The sequence below is a fragment of the Callospermophilus lateralis genome, unplaced genomic scaffold (assembly GCF_048772815.1).
Source record: "Callospermophilus lateralis isolate mCalLat2 unplaced genomic scaffold, mCalLat2.hap1 Scaffold_182, whole genome shotgun sequence".
In the NCBI taxonomy this organism is placed as follows: domain Eukaryota; kingdom Metazoa; phylum Chordata; class Mammalia; order Rodentia; family Sciuridae; genus Callospermophilus; species Callospermophilus lateralis.
This window is the reverse complement of record NW_027512854.1, coordinates 1,767,812-1,774,436: the sequence shown is the minus strand read 5'-3', so window position 1 is coordinate 1,774,436 and position 6,625 is coordinate 1,767,812. Positions and strand designations below refer to the sequence as shown.

General features: G+C 38.1%; 1 pseudogene; it reads right to left on the bottom strand.

Annotated features, from left to right (window-relative positions):
- Positions 1-2,163: 2,163 nt before the first annotated feature.
- Positions 2,164-2,724, bottom strand: LOC143386271 (centromere protein K pseudogene; annotated as a pseudogene).
- Between the last annotated feature and the right edge of the window lie 3,901 nt (positions 2,725-6,625).

Here is a 6,625-nt window from a genome sequence, read left to right as displayed (position 1 = left end):
ACTTTCCACTGTCAAAATTGTAACAAGTAATTTTTAGTCATCTATGAAAAAGGTTTGTTAACAATCTCCTCTATTTTGTCAATCAAGAGAAAAATGTAAGTACAAACAAAGGGGCACCTGGGAAACAAGAACTTAATATTTTCCTCTGGGGGAAGACCAGCCAGTGGGCAACACAGACCACATTTTTCAAGTCCGGGAAAGGTAGTCTTGGTGCCCAATATTAGAACAGGACATCACACTGGGTGACCATGAGAGTTTTCTGTGCAGTCCTAGCTTCTACCTTTTGGTGCTGGAGTAGCTAAAAATGAGATTATTTGTACATTCAAGACAAATACATACTCACCTCAGCAGAGGTGAGAGCAATGCTTAAAGCAGTTTTTATTGATCAAAAATCTGTGATAGCAAATGGTATACGAACGGCAGACAGCACTGTAAACAATCAGTGAGCTGTTTCTCTCTCTCTCTCTCTCTCTCTCTCTCTCTCTCTCTCTCTGCCCTCAACCCCCACCTCCTTCCCAAACTCCATTACTTAACCTACAGATTGGTAAATATTTTTTGGCTGCAAATTTCTGAGTTTGGGAGATTGTCATAAAGATGCTTTATTCACAACAATTTTTTTGCAAAAAATCCAATTACTGTATCAGATTCCATCAAAATAAAGGAGCTTTTCTAAAGGTCTCTCTCAGCTCATTTTCACTGGAACAGTGCTCTGATCTCCCTGGTCATGTTCTACAGGCTGCTGCTGGGCTTCACCTTGCTGCACTTCACCAGATTTCAGAATCACCAGTGCCATCAGGTCACTGACCTCTCCTTGTGTTCTCCCTGAGTCAGCAAAGGCAGCCTGCCTCTGTCCATTCTTGCCTGCTTTAGGTATGGAAAGTAGATCAAATTTAAAAATAAACACAAGCAAGTTTCCCCAGTCCCAGGAAATGCCAGCTTTCCAGAGAAGGCCTGATTGCAGCTCTGGAGCAAAGGGCTGGCAAAGCCAACAGATGGTAATGTCACCTATGTGTCCAAAAAATGTACATAAGCCCAAGGTACTTTGGAAGGATATTCTAACAGGACAATTGAAAGGCTCTGACCCAGTAATTATCTAGAGTTGGGGGTCTGTTTGTGTGTTTCCACAGGGAGAACAGCAGCCAATTTGGATTCCAGAGAGATTAACTATGGTCCTGACCCAGTGATTGCCTGGAGTCAGGGGTCTTATTTGTGTGTTTCCACAGGGAGAACAGCAGCCAATTTGGATTCCAGAAAGATTAACTAAAGTGATTTCTACAGACCAAAAAGAAGTGATTTGGCTCAAATCCATAACAGCTGATATCCAGAACTCCAGTTTGGCTACCCTTACATCTGCGACAGAACCAGGATGCTTTTTTCAATATCTATTTTATTATTGCCCTTTCCCATATCATGAAGTTCTATTTTGTTTTTTGAGCTCATACAGACCTAGGTTAATGTTTTGCTGATCAGTTCTATTTTTTTGACTATAGAGTTTTTAAACATTGCAATGGAGATTTCACCTGTAAAAAGTTATAAGGCCTTTACTATTATGCTATGTGTTGTATTATATTATGTGTGCACACTTGTGTTTTGTGTCATATGTTTGAATGTACATATGTCCATATATCATATATGATGAGTGCTCATGAAAAAATGGATCCAAATTTTTTTTTTAGATTTGCTAGTATTTTTAATTATGTCACTTTCTCCTTGGGATATTACTTCAATTTTATAAACATCTTCAAATTAAATGACCTTTCCATTATAATTCCTAAATATAATTCTTAAATACAAATAAAACTTAACATGCATAAAATATACTGCCATAAAATTGAAAAGAAAATTATTATTACTACATTAGGAATATCCTAAATTAACAAAGAATTTTCCAAAGAACATCGAATGAGGCAAAGTACATTAATGCTTTATAAATCTACAATATTTTTTACTTGCTTTCTTTGTACAGTTTAAAATACCATAGCACTGAATGAATAAGAAAGGGCCATTTTTAAAATAAAGAAATGGCAATACATGTCACTTAAGGATAAAAGAAAGATGGATTATTATTTTGATTTGCAAATAATATTCTTTTATTCAAATAGTCCTGTTTCCATTTTCCTTAGATGACAAGATTCTTTCCTGTTATGAAAAAAGAACATCTTCTTATTGATGGAAGGCTTCTAATCTCAATCTGGTTGGATCTTCTGGATGTCTCAAAGCAATTCCATTATGCAGCTCAATATAAGGTAGCCAAAAGGAATCACTGATTTTGACATATGGATCATGTAGAACATCAAGTAATCTATTTATAAAAATTTCTAGTATTTCATGTGGTGTTATCAGCTGTTTGGTTGATTCTTGAATGTTTTTCTTTTTCTTTTTAACATTCCCATCAGGCAGAGGAAAATGGTCTTCTAGAAATTCACCCAAGGTACTCAAGAGTTTCTCCTTGAATGCTTTTATATTGAGCATTTTAGTTTTCAGCTCACTAAAGATTCTTGTTTCAGAAAATGTCACAAACTGATTTTTCAATTCATTGTAAAGTGCATTAAGAGATTCCATTATTTGTTGCTGTTCATCCAACTATTGTTGCTCCCTTTCTAAGTCTTCCTTTAATTTTTCATTCTTTGACTGAATAGTAGATAGTACCATTTCTTGAAGCAAAGAAGGCCATTTTTTCAGCATAAATTGCTGATCTTCTTCAAGGGTCTCAGGAATTTTCATTCTAGCAAGATGAGACAGTAAAAGAACTCTGGCCTTCAGGCTATATGGGCAGGTAAGTTGAGGCTCATTCTTCTTTAAATTAATGCTGACAATCTCTCTGATCAGCTGAGGTATTAGAATATTATCTGTTGGTCTGCTTGTAGCATCTTTATTATACTGGGGATCAAATTCAGAAGCTCCAGCCAATCCACTGGCTTGATTTCCAAGGTTATTGCTCTTTATATATGCAAGAGGAGAGAAAAAAAAGAAAAAAAGCTTTGAAATTTGTTATTATTCTGTTTTCCAAGGGAAAATTTATCAGACCTTGCACACATTCAGGGTTTCAGGCTTCACTAGTTTTGGGAGCTCAAATTATATAAACAGGATTCTGTCACCTGCTGGGGTCTTTTTCCCCTCCTTATTATACAAGTTCATTTCCCATAAAATATCTGGAAAATACTGATGTCTACAAAGAAGAGAGAAAATGGATACATCATTTTGATAGTCAGAATAAACTGTGGTTAAAATTTTGGTGCAATTTTTTTAGTCATTTGTTCTTAGCAAAAAAAAAATGCATTTAGCACTGTTGGGACCACTAACCTTCTAAGTTGGCCTGGAAGAACCTTACTCCTTGGAAGATAAGCTCATTTGCTTGTGAGTGAGATCTACAGATATGTTTACCTATATGACAAAGATAAAGGAATTTTGCAGGCATAATTAAAGTCTCTAATCAATTGACTTTGAGGCAATCAAATGCGAGGCATCCATGGTGTCCTTCCCTAATCAGGTAAGCCCTTACAAGGAGACTAAGGACTTTCCTGTGCTCAGAGGGTAGACACAGCAATGGACACTTCCTTGCTTGCCTTGATGTAACAACTCAGCATGAGTTCTTCATCCACAAAAAGGGATTCCACCTACAGACATGAAATTGGAAGAGCTCCAGTCTTAAATGAGACTCCAGACCTGGCTGACACCTATTGTCTTTGAGACCTTGAGCAGAGAGCCCTGTTATCCTGTGCCTGTGTGAGAGAATGATCTTGTGTCACAGATGATCATTTGTGATGCAGCATAAAAATCTAATGCAGAGATATGCAGTGAAGGAATCACATTTGCAGTGACATGGGGCCCTCTTTTCATCTGGTTAATGGGTGACTAGCATTCCACTGCATGAGGTGCTGTTGTCTTTTAATCCCAGGCTCATAGTATAAGTACTAATGGGATTCAGACAGGTAAAGTAAAATTATAAAAAATGGACATAGTGGAATGAATGATGGGGGCACCCCAGAGACCTGGAAAGTGGTGGCCAGTCTGAAGGGAACAATATACCAGCTGCAACTGGATTTATGATTTTACTAATTATGATGACTATTTATTTTTGATGAATTTTTATTATAATTACTATTATTGTTGTTTGATTCTGGAATAGAGAATTCCAGATATTCCCTGTTCTTTGAAAAGAAACCCTCATTCTGAAATTTTATATGTGAAATATTTTTTGTAAGTATTGACACTGAAATTACAGTTTATTTACCTCACTGAGTGAGACCAGCAGAATTTAATGGTCCTTTTGTTTGGTTTTGTTTTTGTGGTGCTGGGGATTGGACCCAGGGCCTTGTGTATGCAAGGCACTCTACCAACTGAGCTACATCCCCAGCCAACTGTTGGCTTTTGATATTTACCTCACAGGTTTCTCATTTACAAGTTACAATGGAACCAATCCTGTGTTATTATATTCAGTCTGCTCAGCATTTCATTATCTTAAACAGTGGATGAGTGAACATATTTGAACTAAAACATTGTTTGCAATTCATGATAAATTCTGCAGTGTACACATTAAGATGTGAGAAAGATGGGTCAAGGTTGAAATGCCAGTTTTAACATTCTTAACGCACAACACTGTGAATGTGGCCTTGCAAATGGCTCTGATATTTCCTGGCATCTAGCACAATTTTCTGTCTTCTCATAACTATTACTATATTAGATAATATCATACATTAGCTGTATACCTACAGAAATACATGTTTAGACATTTTTGTCAATGTAGTTGATATCTTGTTGTGTACACTTGGCCCTCTGTATCCATGAATTCTACATCTGAGAATTCAGATGACCTTAGTTTACAAGTATTTCTAAAAACTCCATCTGTGCTGAGCATGTACAGACCTTCATTTCTCTCACTGTTCCCTGAACAACAGCCATTTACACAGTATTTGCATTGTATCAGGCAATGATCTAGAGATGATTTAAGTAACAGTAGGACACACACAGGTTCTAGGCAAATGTCACACTTCTTTGTATATGGGACTTGAGCACCCTTGATTTTGGTGTCTGCAGGTCCCTGGGGAGACAGAGGGAGGACCACACTGTACATGCAATTTTTACTGGTGAAGTTGAGACATTTTTGCTCAATATTGCATATTGGTACTTGTTCCTTGATGAATCATCTTTTCATAATCTTTGTTATTTTTTTCATATGATTCTTAAGGCTCTTTATATGTAAGAAATCTCACATAGAGTCTCAGCTCTATATCTTTTGAAGATGTGGACATCTCAAATCTTGGAATAAAGTAATATCTCACCAAAGGGTATTATATATCTTAGGTGATGTTTTTAAATTGATATATTTACAAATTTAAAGCTCAGTATTTTGGGCTCAAGTGCCTACTTGGCAATTGTCATCTTTCTGGGGTCAGTCTCATGCTTATGTACATGCCCAAGTCTTGCCATTAGAACCGGGTGACATATCTGGTTTCAGTGATAAGAGGAACCCAGAATAGAAAAATAGAAATGTGAAGAATTGGGGGAAAATGCTAAGAATGAGCCTTTCCCTCTACTTAGGATTTAGGCATGGGCTAAGAACACCTCACTTAATACCAGGAAAGGCCAGGTCATCTACAAAATCAGAAAAGTTTTAGTATCCATCAGAGAGCTGAGGTTTTGAAGCCACTTAGTAAACTGATTCCCAAGAAAGAATGGGAACCTTCACAGAGAGACAGGACAACCAGATGCTTTTACCTGTGTCAGAATGTGGGATAAAGAGGTGGCTGTCCTGCAGGTGGCCAGGGGTAGACAGTAAAGGTGTTCAGGAGCAGCCAAGGACTATGTGTGAGTGGGCAGGCCAGTCTGGAGAAGCTGCAGTCTCCAGACACAGAGGGGACCAGATGCACATGGAAGTCCTTCACTGAACCTTGGACAGGTGCTTGGGGGAAAGACTGAAGCCAGAGAAGTTCTCACTAGGGTGGCCTGGCATACATATTGGGACCTGTGGTTTCTTGGGATGGGACACTATGCCTTCCCTGCTCCCCAGAAGTTCATCCAACTAAACCAAAGCATGACATCATCAGGGGAGCAGAAATAAGCCCTCCACCCTCAGGATATGGACAAGCCCATTGCTCCTGCAGGAGCAGTAGAAGCACAATCTTCTGATATTTTTAAGAGAGAGGGGGCGTCTCTTGGATTCCCAGGACACATGCAATGATTCTTTGCTGCTGGTTGGAGCACAGAATAAAAAATTTCCTCAGGAGATCTAGGAAATCACAGGGGTGAGACTCCACATAAAATGAGACAGAGTCTGGGCACCACCAGAAGAGAATGGAACTCTGTAGCTCCCTTCCTAGGTTCCCAGACCCTGCCTAAGGCTCAGGCTGAATTAGGACAACAGAGACACCCACATACCAGTAACAAGTCCATAATAAGTGACAACTTGTATACATAGATATTAAAAATGAAACAAACATATAACAGAATGATATCACTCCACCACAGGAAGAGGCTAATAATAAATGTGGCAATAATCATTCCATGGACAGAAAGAAGTCAAACACAAAATAATCCATGTTCTACAATTCCATTTATTTTAATTTTCTTGAAATGGAAGACTGATGCATTGTGTCAGAAAGAATAATACTAGCAGCTCAGGGCC